Here is an 18,170-nt window from a genome sequence, read left to right as displayed (position 1 = left end):
GGAACACAAAGTGAGTTTAGACAGAGCGGTTTAACACAGAGGATATCCAACATGTGGAGTAAGTTACTAAAAGGAAATACTGCAATAAAGAGCATCCGTGAGTTCAAGAGGAGAGAATATTGTGCATTTCTAATCTAAGAGTGGATCAGGGAGACACCACCAAAAGCATTAATGAAAACCAAATTCCAAGAAGCAAAGAATAATGTTTCCAGGGTCTTACTTTTTTTCCTGGAGTTCCTGATGATTCATGTACTGCATCTGAAAAAAGGGGAAAAGACTCTTTTCATGGTTGTAAATCTCCATTCCTCTGTTATTTGATACACTTACCCTGCAATACAGAATATGAGCTTCCAAACTGAACTCCTTTACATTATGAGCATGCAGAAGTCCCAGGGACATCAGCAAGACTGTAGATAATGCACAGTAGTATGCAAGGGTTGTTAACCAAATAATCTGACTTTACATGAAGAACATAATTTTGTAAATCTTCTGTTTTTTGTTTTCCAAGGTAAAATTCCAGAATTTGCTTTCCTCCTTTTAGCAATTATGTCTAATCAAAATCTCATGAGAATGGGGAATAAACAAATCCTTGGATAATCACCAGCTAGGGGCTCATATCTACTTCAACATTTTCTCATGCCCTGCTTCTTCTCCTTTGCATGTGGAATGAAGGGTGCATAGCCTACAATTGTGTGTTTGTGTGTGTTTGCACATGTATTGCAATATTTCTAAAAACTATGGTAAAAGATAAAGCAAATATCATAACACGGAGATGGATTGCTCAGCATAGAAGAGCTGTTCCATCATTTTGACTTGTGATTTATCACGTCTTAATTAAGATTTACTGCAGTATCACACTACATATTTTTCTTTAGCCGTAATGCATACATGTTAACATTATGAGAATGGAAAACCCAGTAAATTGGTTCTTTATGAAATATTGACAGGTATATATGGATTTCCCATAACAAACAGCATTTTCCAGGCGCTTTCTGGCAGTGTTGTGGCAATTCCAAGGATTGCGCTATTGGTGCAATCTGTGCACGCTTACATATTTTCTTCAATTCCCACCCCAGTGTTCCATTTGTTCACATTCCTATTGTGGATTGGTTTTCCAGGGTGGGTGGGTTGGTTTCTTTGCATGTGTGCTGAAACATTGCACTGTTTCAGCAGCTTCACGGTGCTGAGAAATCCCTTTATGAATCCATTATCTGCCCACCATACCTGAGAGTTGTACCTGGTATATGTGTTATCCTTTTTGGTTGCCTCTTTTTCTGCTCTTGGGTGTTCCTTCTCATTGGCTTCCTTCCAAAGCACTGAATTCCTTTTCCTGACTTGCATCAGTACACAGTTCCCAACTGCTTGTTTCTTTCAGTTACATGTTTTTAGGGTAGCTGCATGTACTGCAAAATGCATTTGAGCTATGCAGGCTCCCATAGATGATTCTGATGAGGCACAGAGCTGTCTGAACTGGGAGGAAGAGGATTGAGGGTTTTTTTGCCGCTGGGATATATTTTTAATGGGGGATTAATTATATTTTATGTATTTTATGTGGGGTTTTAATATTCTGTAACTTGCCATGAGACGGCTTTGCTGGTAGTGGCGAGCAATAAATATTATAATAATAATAAAAATGGTGCCCAGGAACGTGCTAGAATCTGCTTTTGAGTGTTAAGGAATGATAAGGAAGTCAATGACTGGCTGCTGGTGCTGGGCCTCCACTCTATGAATAGGACTGTTATGTTTTTCCATTTCAGTTTTCTTTTTACTATCCCCCCCACCCTCCCCATTTTTGCTAAGTTCTCTCTTTTGAAATAATTTCACTATTTTGAACTATTGGGATAATTGTCTATTGATATTATTATTATTTAGACTTTTAGCCCGCCACTCCCTATAAAGGCTCGTGGCAGGTTACAACAATAAAAATTCCAATAAAAATCCCAATAAAAACCCCAATAAAACAATATATAATTAGAACATAACCCAAGTATCTGACAGTGGACTAAAATACCAATTCACCCACTCTCTGCCAAGGGGAAGGGAAGGGGTGGTAACCAAAACCCACCACAGATTGACCCAGGGGGGTCCAGCTCTCCCTGGTGTGCCAGCCTCAACCATAAACCTCGCGGAAGAGCTCCATCTTTCAGGCCCTGCGGAATGCCGAAAGCTCCCACAGGGCCCGTAGCTCTTCCGGAAGCTCATTTCACCAGATAGGGGCCAGGACTGAAAAGGCCCTGGCCCTAGTTGAGGCTAGAGGCACTTCCTGGGGGCCGGTATGACCAATAATTTCGAACAGAGGGCATAGGACATCAGGTGGTCCCTCAAGAATGTGGGTCCCAGACCGCTCAGGGCCTTAAAGGTTAACACCAAAACCTTGAACCAGATCCAGGCAGTAACCGGTAGCCAATGCAGCTGCCTCAGCACAGGCTGGATGTGGGCTCTCCAAGATGTCCCTGTGAGGACCCTAGCAGCCGCATTCTGCACCAGCTGCAACTTCCGGATCAAGCCCAAGGGTGGGCCCGCATAGAGCAAGTTACAAAAATCTATTCTGAAGGTAACCGTCACATGGATCACTGTGGCCAGATGTTCAGGAAACAGGTAGGGCGCTAGTAGCCGAGCCTGACGAAGATGGAAAAATGCCTGGCCAGCTACTTTCTTGACCTGAGCCTCCAAAGTTAGGGAAGCATCAAAGGTCACTCCCAAATTCCTGGATTGAGATGCGATGACCAGTTGCGTTTCTACCAAGGTGGGTAAGAGGGCTTCCTGAGCTGCCCCCCTACCACCCAGCCATAGGACCTCCGTCTTGGAGGGGTTGATTTTCAGGTGACTCTGCTCAAGCCATCCCACCACAGCTTCAAAACATATAAATGCTGAACTTAATATCGTTGTGGTCACTGCTAGCAGTTGATACATCTACATCTCTCACCAGATACTGAGCCAGAAGAGGACAGGGACAGGACACAGTATCATAGAGTCCACCTCCAAAGTATCTATTTTATCAGGGAAACTGATTTCTGTAGTCTGCAGATGAGCTGTAATGCCAAGATATCCTCAGGTCCCACTTACAGGCTGGCATCCCTAATCATAAGCCAATATAAAGATGAGATCAAAGAGAAAAGGACAATGCATGGCCATCCTGATTGGCTGTCAGAGATGTTCAGCCATACTGGACTTAATACTGACCAACAGGCAAGAGTTGGTGGATGAGGTGAAGGAGGTGGGGAACCTAGGGGGAAGTGACCATGTCCTCATAGAATTCCTTTTGAAATGGGGAGACAAGGAAGCTTGTAGCCAGACGCGGATGTTGGATTTTCGTAGGGCAAACTTTAATAAACTCAGAGACATGATGAGTGTCATACCAGGGACGAGAATGCTGGAAGGGAAGGGAGCATGTGAAGGGTGAGCACTACTCAAACAAGAGCTATTGCATGCTCAATCAATGACTATCCCAGAAAGACGAAAACACTGCAGGAGCTCTAAGAAGCCTATTTGGATGAACAGAGAACTTCAAGAGGAACTAAGAAAGAAAAGGAAAATGTTCAGGAAATGGAGGGAAGGACAGAGCTCTAAAGAAGAGTACCTACAGGTTACTAGGCACTGTAGATCAATCATCAGAAAGGCCAAAGCTGAGAGTGAGCTAAGATTGGCCAGGGAAGCCCATTGTAACAAGAAAAGATTTTTCAGTTATGTGAGGAGCAAACGTAAAGTAAAGGAGGCAATAGGCCCACTGTTGGGTGCAAATGGACAAACTCTAACGGAGGATGCAGAGAAAGCAGAAAGGCTTAGTGCCTATTTTACATCTGTTTTTTCCCACAGGTCAACGTGTTTAGGCACATCTAGAGATGGCCGTAGACAAAGGATAGTGTCTGGGTGGCAGGTTAACATGGATAGAGAGGTTGTCAAGAGGCATTTAGCTGCACTGGATGAGTTCAAATCCCCTGGTCCGGATGAAATGCATCCGAGAGTACTCAAAGAACTTTCCAGAGAACTTGCACAGCCCTTGTCCATCATCTTTGGAACCTCTTTAAGGACTGGAGATGTCCCGGAGGACTGGAAGAGAGCAAACGTTATTCTGATCTTCAAAAAAGGGAGGAAGGATGACCCGGGAAACTACAGACCAGTGAGTCTGACCTCTGTTGTGGGGAAGATAATGGAGCAGATATTAAAGGGAGCGATCTGCAAACATCTGGAGGACAATTTGGTGATCCAAGGAAGTCAGCATGGATTTGTCTCCAACAGGTCCTGCCAGACCAAACTGGTTTCCTTTTTTGACCAAGTAACAGGTTTGCTGGATCGGGGAAATTCGGTTGATGTCATTTACTTGGATTTTAGTAAAGCTTTTGACAAGGTTCCCCATGATGTTCTGATGGATAAGTTGAAGGACTGCAATCTGGATTTTCAGATAGTTAGGTGGATAGGGAATTGGTTAGAGAACCGCACTCAAAGAGTTGTTGTCAATGGTGTTTCATCAGACTGGAGAGAGGTGAATAGCAGGGTACTTCAGGGCTCTATGCTCGGCCCGGTACTTTTTAACATATTTATTAATGATCTAGATGAGGGGGTGGAGGGACTACTCATCAAGCTTGCAGATGACACCAAGGAGGACTGGCAAATACTCCGGAAGATAGAGACAGAGTTCAATGAGATCTGAACACAATGGAAAAATGGGCAAATGAGAACAAGATGCAATTTAATAAAGATAAGTGTAAAGTTCTGCATCTGGGTCAGAAAAATGAAAAGCATGCCTACTGGATGGGGGATACGCTTCTAGTTAACACTGTATGTGAACGAGACCTTGGGGTACTTGTGGATTGTAAACTAAACATGAGCAGGCAGTGTGATGCAGCGGTAAAAAAGGCATTTGGAGGAGGGCAGGATGCTGTTCCCATTGGCTGCAGAGGAAAGGACACACAGTAATGGGTTTAAACTACAAGTACAATGATATAGGCTAGATATCAGGAAAAAAATTCACAGTAAGAGTAGTTCAACAGTGGAATAGGCTGCCTAAGGCGGTGGTGAGCTCCCCCTTACTGTCAGTCTTCAAGCAAAGGTTGGATACACACTTTTCTTGGATGCTTTAGGATGCTTTGGGCTGATCCTGCATTGAGCAGGGGGTTGGACTAGATGGCCTGTATGGCCCCTTCCAACTCTATGATTCTATGATTCTATGTCAGTCACCTCGGAGGACCAATCAGCTTCGGAATGCCCCCCCCCGACCACCTCCTCCTCCTCTTTCCACCATCAGGAAGAGCTGGCAGTAAGGTAAGCCAGCCGAGCAGGATACCTTGAAAAGAGGGAGGTATGGGGAAGGGAGAGGTTGGGTCACAGGCCAGCATGGCCACCAAGGCCATCTGTCTGCCTGAGATCTCGGGGGTAGGAAAGGAGGCCAGGAAATGGCTGCCCTTCAGAAGAATGGGAGGCCCCCGAATGCCCAGCCCCTTCGTCCAACTGGCCATCTGTGTCTGTTAGGGGGGACAGGAAGCCCCTGCCAATAACTGCCCCACTCTGAGCAGCCCCACCGTTGCCTCTGCAGGCCTGGGTGGTACCCATCTGGGTTTGCAGGGGCCAGGAAAGCCCCACCAATGCCCACCCCAGCCCAAATGGCCCCACCACATCAATCGCCTCCACCTCCTTCTTAGCCCTCCAACCATGAAGCGGTGGGGAGCAGTGCTGGCATGGCACCAGGGATGATCCCACCTTCCAGCTGCTGTGCCGGGGGGGCGGGCTTCAGCATGGGCTCCTAGTCTGATGTGGGGCCAGGCACAATAGAAGCCTCCCTACTGCCTGCCTGCCTGCCCACCTCCCTAAGGGCCAGTGCTGTTGCAGCAGTGGATATGCTGCTATCTCTCAGCCTGCTCTCATTCCCCAATTATTTTTTTCCCATATCAATATCCCCCTGAGTATTTTACTATTGTGCCTTTGGACTGAATTGTCCCACAGTAGAACGTTCCCAGTTCCTGTTGGCTTTTGTTGTTGTTGCTGTTGTTGTTGTTGCTTTTTTGCCAGGAATAAATTTTAAAGCTGCTCTGATGCATTTTTGATATTAAGAGCTAGCAGTGTAGTTCCCCATTGTTCCAGTGATGCCCATGTGTTTGTACAACTTTGGCATACCCCAGAAAGTTCTTCAATACTCAAAAGAATCTAAGCCCATCTTCCTAGCACCACTGTCTCATGCACATGTTGAGACCTTCAAACTGTACCTATGTGGAACCAGCAATAAGTCTGAGAATACTAGTTCTGAAGTCATGACCTTTAATTTTCTGCTTTGTAACATAAGTTTTTGCTCCAGGACCACACAACTACATTTCCCAATGTCATTGATATCAACACTCACCATGACTGCTGACTCCTTCTCAAAATGTTGGCCTGAGAGATTCTCTTTTCTCCAGTGTATATTGTCTTTTCTACAATGGTCCTTGATTCTGGAGGGGTGTATTGATTACTAAAAGTCGGTTGAAAATGTGTCAAACACAGTGAAGGGAGCAGGTAGAAACAAATTCAATTTGCAGCCTAATTCGAATACCATTTCTTTGCACATTGCAAACAAATTGAAATTTTTGAATGTTTTTAAGTGTTCTCTGTATCTTCTATGTTATATGAACCTCTGTGTTCAGTTTGCAATACTCTGCTTTGGTTTGGCGTTGTTTTTTCAGACAACCAGGGTATTTCCTTCTCTCAATTAAGTGGGACTATTTCATGCACTGCCTGTTTTTATAAATGATTCTTCCATTCTCTTTCCAGCTTAGTAATACAACCAAGTCAAAACTTGCCCCAGTTAGAACACTGGAAATGAACCCTAGAATGTACTTCACTCCTAATTCTTTACAGGGGTGTGACCTTCTCTTCAAATCTCCAAAGACAGTTTCATTAAGTTCCGTCTGGTTCCAAGAAGAAAATTAATTTTGCAGTGGGAAATATCAATTTAAATGGCACAAAGATTCATACCTTCATAACATAATAGTGGCTTTATTGAATAATGCCAGGAACTCACCCATCACATTATATATTAATACTAGAAATTAAGCCCACTGTAGAAAAAATACAGCGGGTGCTAGCAGGCAGTGGGTGGTTGCGGAAGGGCCCCCCCCCAGGACCTTGGCCCCCCTGGGAGGGAAGGAAGGCAGGCAGGCAGGCATAGAGAAAGGGAGAAAGAGGGAGGGAGGGATAGAGAAAGAGAGAGAGAGAGAGAGAGAGAGAGAAGGGGAGAAAGGAGAGTAAGCATTGGGAGGAAGAATGTAGGAAAGGAAGGTAGAAGAGAGAAGGAGGGATGGGAGCGAGAAAGGAAGGCAAGGGGTGGGTGAAGGGATGGATAGAAGGAAGGAAGAAAGGAAGAAAGAAAGAAAGAAAGAAAGAAAGAAAGAAAGAAAGGAAGGAAGGAAGAAAGAAAGAAAGAAAGAAAGAAAGAAAGAAAGGAAGGAAGGAAGGAAGGAAGGAAGGAAGGAAGGAAGGAAGGAAGGAAGGAAGGAAGGAAGGAAGGAAGGAAGGAAGGAAGAAAGGAAGAAAGGAAGAAAGGAAGAAAGGAAGAAAGAAAGAAAGAAAGAAAGAAAGAAAGAAAGAAAGAAAGAAAGAAAGAAAGAAAGAAAGAAAGAAAGAAAGAAAGAAAGAAAGAAACTGCGGCGGATTGGGGAGAGCGCGGGGGCAACTTGTGGGTGGAGTGGCTGGCGGAAGTGTGCGGTGGGTGGGTGGCTCAGCATGTGGGGTGCGGGGAAGCGGCAGTGGGGTGGTGGTGGATAGAGGGGGCGACTTGGGGGGCAGACGGCAGAAGAGCACAGTTGGTGGATGGGTGGGTGTGGGCGGAGAAGGGGCGAATGGTAGGGTAGGCTGTGCATTGGCTTACCTGGCATGGACCGTGCTTCCTGGGCGGGGCTCCTCTGCTTCATGGCGGGGCTGGCTCGGGCGGGTGGCTTCCAGGCAGCTGGTGGGCTTCATGGGTGTCAAAGGGACAGGGCCGGCGTGTCAGTGACATGGCAGGGCTGTCCCTTTGCTGGGGCCAAAGGCTCCTGGCTCCAGGCTGGCTCCAGCTGAGTGGGGCGGCTTCAGCAGGGGTGCGAGCTCCAACCCCTCCAACCCCTGCTGCCTATGGCGAGCAGCTGGCTATGACAGCAGCGGTCAGCATTGTAATGGCGGTGTGGGGGGAAGGCGGCAGAAGTTGGGGGCTGCTCGGGAGGCGTCAGCTTGATGACACCTTTCAGCCACCCCCTCTTCCTGCGAGGCCTGGGCTTCGACGGGGCAACAGGAGCAGGCCCAGCCCTCTGGTCCAATTGTCCATCTGTGTCTGTCAGGGGGGATAGCCGGACATGTCCCACCCACTGCCAGGCTGTTTCACAAATATATAGAGGATAAGGATTATACCATGGTGGATTCCAGATTTGGAATGGGCTAACTGTACAACCTAATTTGTATTTTTTTTGTTTGTTTTTCAAACCAGTTCTGAACATCCAGTAAACAACTGGGATCCAATCCATCTTCTCTAGAAGTCGGTATATACTAGAAAGGTGCACAGCAGTACTGGAGGCTTCTTGGCTGCTCACATATGCACAATGACATTCATGGAAATTCAGCTCATCTTTTCCAGATTAACTGGGCCCCATACTTCTAGATACTGACAGACACTGGAAGCAAAGCAGAAAAAAAAGACCCTTGCAGCACCAGCCTAGAGGCACCTCTCCGGGGAGGTTTTAGTGTGATCTGTATTCACTTATTTCAGAATCAGACTGAATTAGCGAATAAGTTTCTGATCTGATCCAAGATTAATTTTTTGGAGAAGAAACGGATTCCCAAATACAAAACAATATTCAAATAAGTGTTCTGGAGGATTAGTCAGTGTACTGCTTGCTAGTATGTGCCACAGCATCACTGTTTCTTTCAAGCCTGTTTCTACTCCCACCCTATAGCCAGGCTTCCTATGCCATAAAACTTGTGCTGATGACATTAAATCAGTTCTTTTGCACAGAGACCCTTTGCTTACCACCTGTGCATGCATTTTCCTGTAAATCCTGTATTTTTGTGGTGTATAATTTGCATGTGGAGAGAAATGATTGAGCTTTGTGTGTTAGACCAGGAATGGCAAGTCTGATGCTGCTGCATTTTCTTCTTTGTAATGCCTGCAGCTGCCTTCAGCAACTGCCGTACAGTCTCTCTCTTTCCAGAATGCTAAGAAATCTGAAAAAGAGCTCCGGGCAGCATCAGTGGAAGGCAACTGCCTCCCTTTAGTCAAATACAGAGCAGGGCTGAATCTGCACAAAGCTTTTATTGCAATCCCAGATCGATTAAATCCCTCCCATCTGCATAGAAATCGATTTCCATTTTATTTGGGTCGATGGGAATTTTCCATCTGCAACCTACATGCCACAACCTGCATTGACCCTACCTTTTCATTGGAATATCAGGGAGCGCTTATTTTCCGGGATATCCGACTAAAGCACTCCGGAAGCCCAGTACATAAAAGTGTAGATGTCCACGGCTTCAGATTAACTAGCACTCCTCCCCCCCACCACCACCACCACTTTTCTTCAGTGCAGTAAACGTGTTTACAATGGTGACGTAGCACAGTTGTCTCTTGCTGATTGGTCAAGTTGCGGACTCAAAAACAAAAGGCTATCCTTTGCTTGGGATTGTTGAGAGACTGAAACCATTCCATTATTCGCCATTTTATGCTACTCTCCAGTCTGTGCTCACTAATCTGATCATACATTTTACGAAGCCTTTTCTTTCTTTTTAATTATTTAAGGGGCTTGGGGCATAATATATTCTTTGTCTAAATGGAAACTCAGTTTCCTGGTGATCGCTCCTCCAAGTTCCAGCTCAGCGGCACTTGCAAACCCCCCCCCCCTTTGTCCTTAGCCATGCATTTCAAAGGCTCATTCTGCCCCGGGGCCCTTACATCTTTCTATGGAGGGAGGGCGGGGGCCGATAAGTGCAAGGTTGCTTTAAAGTGGTGCGGTGAGTGCTAAATTTCCTGGCAGCCCACCATAAGCTGGGAGAGGGGTGGTGTGATCAAGAAGCACCAAGGAGGGGGAGCCCATGCAGATGCAGATGGCGAAAGCAACTGAAGGCTGATTCGGTTTGGGGAAACTGTTTGTTGCAGATCTCTTACTATGTCTGGGCCCAAATTGAATGGAGATTGGTAAGAATGAATGCGGGGAAAGTGCCACTGTACTTGAGCTCAACTCTTCTACTGAAGACCAACATGGATGCCCTCTGAAGCAGTCATAGAGCGTGTCTTTCCTAAAGCAGCCTTTAAATGACTTCCTTGGAAGCTTATAAAACTAGATTAATGGAGCAGAGGATTAAGGATACATGTTTTCTAATTAGAAATTATGAGAGACAGATCAAATCTACAAAACAAATATCTGATGCCAACAGAACAGCAGTGAAATCCATAGAAAAGAAGATAATGTAATATGCTCTAGTATGGATAGGATATCTCCAAGGGTCAATAAGAATTTCCTCGGGTGTGAATTATTATCTTAAATTTTCAAATTTAAATTTCCGAACTTCTTTTGTGTGACAACAGAAATGCAGCTGACAAATACCTGGTCACAGAGTTACCTAGGCTCTGATAGAGCTCCTCAGGTTTGCAATTGTGCGTGACCTGAGAAAAGAGCAGTACCTGAGCATTACAAGATTGGAAATGGCTTCCAATGTTTAATGGGAAAGCCCAGATTTGTTGTGAAATAAGTGATATTATCTAGCAAGCGTCCATGCTAAAGCAGCTTTTGGGTGAGGGTGGGGCAAATATGGCTCATTTGTGATTTATTGGCAGGTGCTTGAAAATATTAAGATGTGAAAAATAAGATGCCAAACTAGCATCTGGAGACCTAATTTCAAATCCCTACCGTGCCACAGAGAAATGTGAGGCACTATTGAGTCAGTCAAACACTCTCAGCCTAACCCACTTCTCAGTGTAGTTTTTGTGAGGAAAGAATGGAGAAGAAAATGATGAAAGCCCCCTTAGGTTCCCATTGGAGAGAAATATATAATATATTTGAAGTAAATGAATAACATTCTCTGCATCTGTATTTCTGTGGTCAAAAAGCCACCAAAGTGATGAGGTTTTTCTTGTGGGCTCCACCCATAAGAAATAAAAGGCTATCTGTGAGGGGGTGAGAATCTGCTGTGGTACTCAGGGTTGGTTCCCATTAAAAAATTGAGAAGAAAGTGATTCATTAGATAGTGGAGAAAATCCTTCAGGCAGTGGCAAAGCAAAAAAGAAAAATACCTAGCAGTTTATAAAGATGAATGGCTAGTTCAAAAGCTGGCTTCATTAAAAAAATAAAGTAACTTGAAACAGCAGAATGCATTTGGTGACACCACAGACATTTGTGTTATTAGGGGAAAGATAACCTTAGTAAATCATGTGAAAAGTATGGAGCACAAACAGGTGGAGAAACAGTACAGACCAACAACACTAGTGACCATCTTCTTTGATAAACCAGATTCCTCACAAGTGAATCAGATTACTGCAGCTGAAGTGGTAGAAGTGTATTGCAGAGTTATGCTCTGACAAAGTTATGCAAGTCAAGACTCCACAAATAAACCACTGCCAAGAATGTAGCCTGATTCTGGCATAGCAAAAAAAGATGTCTTGTGGACGGACAAAAGCTACCAGCATTGTAGGGAACATTTTGGCAACAAAATCCATAGAATTGTTGCTAGAGGATACTGCACACTTTTTCTCAGTAGGATGTGATGCCTCTGACAAGGGAAACAGGAAATTCTTTCCTGTGACTGTTTGTTACTTTTCTGTAACTGAGGGAATAAAAGAAGGATTGCTTGACTTCTGTAATGACAAAGACCAGTGAGGTGATTGCAGAACAGCTCTGCAGTGTGGTTTAGGACAACTGTCTCCATTTGGACAGAATGTTATCTTACATTGCTGACAATACAACAGTGAATTTGAGGAAAAACTAGTCAGGGTTTCAAAACTTTAAGCAGATTAACAAGCTACTTATAGCTGTGGGCTGCAAATACTTTTTTTTCTTTATTTTGGTTTTACATTTTTATACCACCCTCCCTTGAGGTTCAGGGTGCTTTACAGAGAACATGAAATCTAATATGACAGATATACATAAACTTAGTAACTGCATCAATATTAACAATAACAATATCAACAGCATGAAACATTTAATTATTTACTATTTGACCATTAACATTTTGACCATTACCCAGTAGAGTGATTAGATTGGAATTGTCCCACAATGTGTCCAGTGAGGATATCTGGTAAGAGGGGGTACTGGAGGGCCAAATAGATGTTGTCAATTCATTTGCCTCAGCCAAATGTTTGGTGGGAGAGCTCCATTTTTCAGGCCTTGCAGAATTATGCTACTTCTGGCAGGGCCCGTATCTCCTCTGGGAGCTCATTCCATCAAGTAGGGGCCAGGACAGAATGGCATGGCCCTGGTTGAGGCCATATGTATTTACTTGGGGTGAGGGACCACCAGCCAGTTGGAGTTGGCTGAGCATAGGGCTTTTTGAGAAACATAGGCAGAGAGGTGATTCCTCAGGTACACTAGGCCCAGACCATGTATGGCCTTAAAGGTGATTACCAAAACCTGATCCAGAATTCAACTGGAAGCCAGAACAGTTGTCGGAGCATGGGTCAAATGTGGGCCCCCCATAAAATTGAAGAGAGGACCAACCCCTGTGGCACTCTACTTGGGAGCTGGCAGTGGGTTAATTGTCTCTCTCCAATTGCTACCCTCTGTCTGCAACCCTGGAGAAAGGAGATCAGCCATTGGAGCACTGTCCCCTGTATCCTAGCATTGGTGAGGAAGTGAGCTCATGGTCAACTATGTCAAACACTGCAGTGAGATAGAGCAACATGAGTAATGCTGGCCTACCCCAATCCAGCTGGCAGGAGAAATCATCCATCAGGGTAGCCAAACTGTTTCCACCACATGGTCAGGCCAGAAACCCAACTGAGATGGATCTAAGATGCAAGCTTCATCCAGAAATGCTGATATTTGGTCCACAGCATCCCTTTCCATCATTTCCCCCAGTAACACTAAATGCAAGATGAGGTGGTAGTTAGTGGGATCCCATGGATTCAAGGATGATTTCTTAAGCGGCAGACCTATATGCCTGCGTCAATACCTCCACAAATTCTCCCATTGAGAGGGACATTATCTCCTGGAGGGGGACCCCTATTTTCTAGTCAGCCATTTTAAGTAGCCATGAGAGGTAAGATGGAGCACTTCTGCCAGGCATATGGTTGAGGCCAGACCAAGAAGATCGTGACCCTCCCTCTTTAGGCTCCTAGACTATACATTGCCAGTAGATACCCCTCTGGGGCAATGGTGACTGTTGTGGTAGGGTGTGAGTGGTTGGGAAAGGAGAATTTTGTAGATTGGTTTTTTACCACCAATATTGGTTTATATGTATTGGGTTTTATGAAAATTTTAAAGTTTTATTGTAAAGCACCATGAGCCAGCTGGGCTGGGAGTGGCAGTCAACAAAAACAAATATATAAATCATAGAATTATAGAGTTGGAAGGGACCTCCTGAGTCATCTAGTCCAACCCCTAGCACTATGCAGGGCACTCACAACTCTATCTCTCATCCATTGTAATCTGCCATCCCCTTGAACCTTCACAGAATCAGCCTCTCCGTTATATGGTTATCTGCCTCTGTTTAAAAATGTCCAAAGATGGTGAGCCCACCACCTCCCTAGGAAGCCTGTTCCAATGAGATCAATCAAATAAATAAATGTTGTTCTTGTGTCCACGACCCTGTGTCAGAATTCCAAAGTTACCCATAGGCTCAAAAAGATTGGTGACCCCAGCTTTATGGGATGGGTAATGGTTTTCTTATAAGAAAATCCGTTTCAGAGAGATTACCTGCCAGCAGCAGCCATTCTGATTCACAAACATGTTAGTCATAATGGAGACATAATCATGTCTCCAATCAATGAAACACAAATTCCTACTACAAATGTGACTTATGCAGTTAACCACATGTAGTCTGTCATTCTGTACTGCTTACTTCTACTAAGCCTTCTATGAATTCTAATCTATTTTGCAAAGGTGTGCTTTAACTATCACCAGCATAGAAAACAATGGAGAAGATTTCAGCATTTGACCAAAATGTATTCCATATTCTTTAAAGCAAACATATGCCCCAGATCTTCTGATGCCCAGTCATGTAAATGAACCATACATTGTGAGCTGTCAGGTGCTATTATTTCCGGCAGTGGTTCCACACAATACCCACACCTGTAAACTTTCACCAGTTCCTATATGAATTAAAAGCCTCCTCATATTGTCTTGTGGTTCTAATATTACTCGTGACTCAGAAACCTGTCTGAGAAATTGTAGATGTTTATATACAAATGCTAGATATATCCAAGGTAAAATGGAGGAGCTGAAATGCTTAGTGTCAAAGGAGAACATCGACATTATAGGCATTTCAGAAACTTAGTATGATGAGGATAATCAGTGTGATATAGTGATTCTTGGATGCAAATCATAGCAGAAGGATAGGGAGGGAAGAGTCAGTGGTAGAGTGGCTCTGTATGTCAATGAGGATATGTAATCCAGAAAAAATGAGAATTTAAGAGAAATAGATTTGCTTACAGAAACGCAAAGGGTAGAAATAGTGTGCCCAGAAGGAAGCTTACCTCTCAGGGTTTGTTATCACCCACCAGATCAAAGGTTAGAGAATGATTTAAAAACAGCAAAAGAATTAAGGAAAGTAGCTAGATAAAATAACTGGGTCATAATTGATTATTTTAATTCCCCATGCATTGATTGGGTCAATATATATTCCAGTTCAGAGAAAGCAGTTGGTTTTTGGATACTCTCAATGACTTTGCCATAGAGCAGATAGTCACAGAAACTACCAAAGGAGAGGCAGTCCAGGACATGGTCCTATGTAATGCTCAAGAGAGATGTGAACAGGGAATAACCACATTTAACTTTACAGGGGGTAAATTCTCTCAAATGAGGGAGATTGTGAAGAAGAAACTGAAAACAAAGGTAAGGAGGGTCATACTCCTTCCGGAAGCTTGTAGATTATTTAAAGACTGGAAGCTCAGATAAAATGTATCCCGGGTCTGGGATTTGGGGGACAACCCTTCAATGGCTCTGGAACCATACACAGGGTATCGCTGTGGGGTAAGAGCAGTCACATAGTTCAACCTCTCCTGAGGTATTCTGCATGGAGCCAAATAAAACAGTTTAAAATACAACCAGTTTAGACCACTTTATTATATTACAATCGTTGTTCTGCATTGAATATAGTCTGTTGAAAAGCTATATTGCAATGCTCTCTGCATGAAACAATTCATAGCCCTGCCCCCTGTAGTTTTACCAACTCCGCTTTGTTCTCTAATGCAGTCACTAATCTGCATAAAAAAGGAGCCTCTCTGCATGACTAATAGACTATCTAAGGCAAGCAGGAGAGAAATGAATCGGTGAAAAGCATCTTTCAGAAACAACGCTTAAAATACGCTTAAAGCACCGAAGAGGCAGTTCACCATGCAGAGCAAAATCTGTTTTTTGGAGTAAATTCACTCTTCTGTGCAGAGATCAGAAAAACAACAATGTATTTAGTGAGTTTTCATCAGCTTATCCATCATGCAGAAGAGGCCCTGTCGAGTTCCACAGGACACAGTAACATCTTTATGTTCCCTCTGGCACTGCTGGTCTGGAGCTTTGGGCTGGGTTGTCAACAGTACCCTGATGACACCCAGCTCTATCAATTGATGGACAGTTAACCTGATTCTCCCACACACACACAGAAACGGTGACAATCTGGCTCAAGAAAAGCTGGCTGAAACTCAACCCCTCCAAGACAGAGGTATTGTGGTTTGATAGGAAAGGGCCTGATCAAGAAGCACGCTTGCCCACCCTGGATGGTGTGCAACTAGAGATTGCACTCATGGCCAGGAATCTGGGGGGGGGGGCGATGTTGGACCATGGAGACCCAGGTCACCAGAGTAGCCCAGCTGGCATTGGTCATCTCCAGGTTGGACTTCTGTAACTCACTCTATGTGGACTTACCCTTATCCCTGACCCAGAAACTGCAGATGGTGCAGAATGCAGCTCCTATGGTTCTCACTAGGGTTCTCATTCTGGAGGACCCATATCCAGCTTTAAGGTGTTGGTCTGGGCCTGGTGTACCTAAGAGACCATTTAACCCCTATGCCCTGTGCACAGTGCTATACTCTGAAGCTGCCAACAGTCTGGAGGTCTCTGGCTCTCATGAGGTTCACCTAGCCCTGGCACCTGCCTGGCGGAATGAGCTCCCGGAAGAGCTAAGGGTCCTGGCAAAGCTAAATAAGTTCTGCAGGACCTGCAAGATGGAGCTCTTCTGCTAGGCTTTGGTTGAAGCCTGGTGGGTGGAGAAGGGAGGGGGTGACTTATATGGGAGGCCATGGACCAACTGGTCGAGAGCAGCAGTATGAAAAATAAATAAATAATACCACAAGTTAAGAAAAATATAACTGCAAAAGGTATAACTGAGTATAAGGTAGATAAAAGGAAGTATAGGCTTTGGCAAATAAAATGCAATTTTTAGAAAGACCAACTTTTACTAAATCAAATACATTAGTAGCAGAAAACCAGCCAGGAAGTCTGGGGGGCCATTGGATGACCAAGAGATAAAAGATTACTAAAGACTGATAGCAAAATTATTCAAGGATTCCCTATTCTGAAAGAACTTGAATGTGAAGAATTGAGACCATAGCACACATTGTATTTGACTGCCCATTGAGAAGTGAAGCTAGGCAGAAGTTTCTTTTTCTTTTCTATAATTCCCGAGTCTAGTAGTTAACTTCTTCCTGATTCTGATTGCAATGTTACCTATCTATCTATCTATCTATCTATCTATCTATCTATCTATCTATCTATCTATCTATCTATCTATCTATCTATCTATCTATCTATCTATCTATCTATCTATCTATCTTAGATTTAGATATATAGATATATAGATTCATCTTCGACTTCGCACCTAACAAAAACAACAAAAATATGTTCTCTATCATTGAGTTGTTACCCCAAGTTGAAAGCCCTATAGTCTTTCCCAAAGACTTATTTGAAATTAAACATATTTTTCAGAAGACTTCCCTCCCCCTAAAGAAAGCAATGTGAACTGCTACATTCTTGTTTTCCATTTACTTCAGAATTCTTTTGCCTTAGCAACAGAGAGTCTGGAAGCAATGTGCTTACAGAACATTGTTTATTGGGGATCTCTCTTTGAAGCATTTTATAACAATGCCACCCTGCATTTCCTTAAGTTCTTATCTCCAGTTACTCAAAGCAATTGAGCAACTTCAAACAAAAGTATGTGCAAGTTTGTGGAAAATTATTTTATAGCAGCATATATACATTTAATGATAGAGATTTCCAAGCAAAGTTCTGTAGTGTATCTTTTTCTGAGGTATATCTGTACTGTATGTGGTTTTAAAAGTTCCATAGTGGGTAAATTCATATTCCAACTCTCTGACTTGAAAGTGAACCTACTATAGAATTAGATTCCTCTTCATTCTGGAAAAGGGAGAAATGTTTTTCAACTCACCTTCAATATGTCTTAAAAGATGCTCCATCTGTGATTTTTTAAACAGGTATATCTGTGATACAGATCAGAAAAAGTGGCTAGGCATGTTTGCTCTTCTATTATCAGAGAGTTTCATTTTCCAGGGCGGATTCTGCACTTCCTTTGTTTTTTCCATTGTCGGTCCTGCTGAATTTAGATCAATTTGAACCCAGGTCTTCCTCCTTCCTCGCCCCCCCCCCCCATGAATTGAAACAGAAAACCTTCTGCATTTGATTGGGTAAGCTCAGAGGGGGGAGGTGAGTGGTAGTCATGAAGCTGCTTTATTTTTCTTTTCCTGAACTAGCAGGGGTCAGGTGAAGTCCAGCCAGCATTAGTGCATTAGTGCTTTATTTGTTCTCTTTTGACTCCTGAGCCAGCAGCAGCATCTCAGAAAATGAGGCAAATCTTTGCTGAGAGAAGTGTGGGCTTCTGAAGCGCAGTCACTTTAAAATGGCAAAAATAATAAGACTTGGGAGGGTAGCTTTGCAACCAGGATCCAGGAAGTCTTTGAACTGACGCCCTGGCCAATCAGGGAAGACTGCTTCACTGTGTCTGTGTTGCAGGCATGGAGCAGGGAGTTATTTTGCAAAAGGCAGAAATCTACAGTTATACTGGTAGGCAATTTTTCAAAT

At 43.8% G+C, this 18,170-nt stretch overlaps 1 long non-coding RNA gene across 1 annotated transcript in view; it reads right to left on the bottom strand.

Annotated features, from left to right (window-relative positions):
* The window catches only part of LOC143828777 (uncharacterized), a 35,416-nt gene that overhangs the window by 2,467 nt on the left and 14,779 nt on the right, over positions 1 to 18,170 (bottom strand). Inside the window, exon 3 of the long non-coding RNA XR_013227871.1 lies at positions 221 to 258. This is a non-coding gene — a long non-coding RNA (uncharacterized LOC143828777). The remainder of the gene's footprint in view (positions 1 to 220; positions 259 to 18,170) is intronic.

The sequence above is a fragment of the Paroedura picta genome, chromosome 2, assembly GCF_049243985.1.
Source record: "Paroedura picta isolate Pp20150507F chromosome 2, Ppicta_v3.0, whole genome shotgun sequence".
Taxonomy (NCBI): domain Eukaryota; kingdom Metazoa; phylum Chordata; class Lepidosauria; order Squamata; family Gekkonidae; genus Paroedura; species Paroedura picta.
This window is presented reverse-complemented; position numbering and strand designations above follow the sequence as displayed.